This window comes from Chrysochloris asiatica, unplaced genomic scaffold (genome assembly GCF_000296735.1).
Source record: "Chrysochloris asiatica unplaced genomic scaffold, ChrAsi1.0 scaffold00185, whole genome shotgun sequence".
NCBI classification, from domain to species: domain Eukaryota; kingdom Metazoa; phylum Chordata; class Mammalia; order Afrosoricida; family Chrysochloridae; genus Chrysochloris; species Chrysochloris asiatica.
Window position 1 is genome coordinate 6428114 of NW_006408703.1, and position 542 is coordinate 6428655.

A 542-nucleotide genomic window follows, 5' to 3' on the forward strand; every position below is an offset into this window, starting at 1 on the left:
ATATATATATCACTGGTTTTGTTTCTCTAGAGAACCTAGTCTAAGACATTTGATACCAAGAATGGTTCAACAGAAATAATATCACAAGGATGAGTTCTTTTTCAATCTGATTCTTGAACCTAAATAAATTAAAAGGCACTAATAACTCCACTAGTAAGGAGATTGAGGGTGCTGCTAATACATGGTATGAGGTGGCAATATTAATACCTAAAATCTCTACCAATTATTTTTTTAATCCTTTAAGTTTTTTGGTTTTTGTTTCTCAATTTTTGCTTCTTGACCTTTAACTAAACTTAAGTCTCAGTGAGCCTCAAAAGGTAAAGTACAATTTGTATCCCAGGAGGAAATATACTGTAAAAAAACTGTTCATATTTGATAATTTGCATAAACAGAAACCAGGAGAATATGTGTGGGAATGGTTACTAAGGGTGTTGGATAATGGTGCAAGAAACATAATGTTGGATCAGTCTGAGTTTATTGATATGGGTCCACTAAGCACAGATTCTTCATTCAATATTTTAGCCTTAGAGGTTATCAAAGGA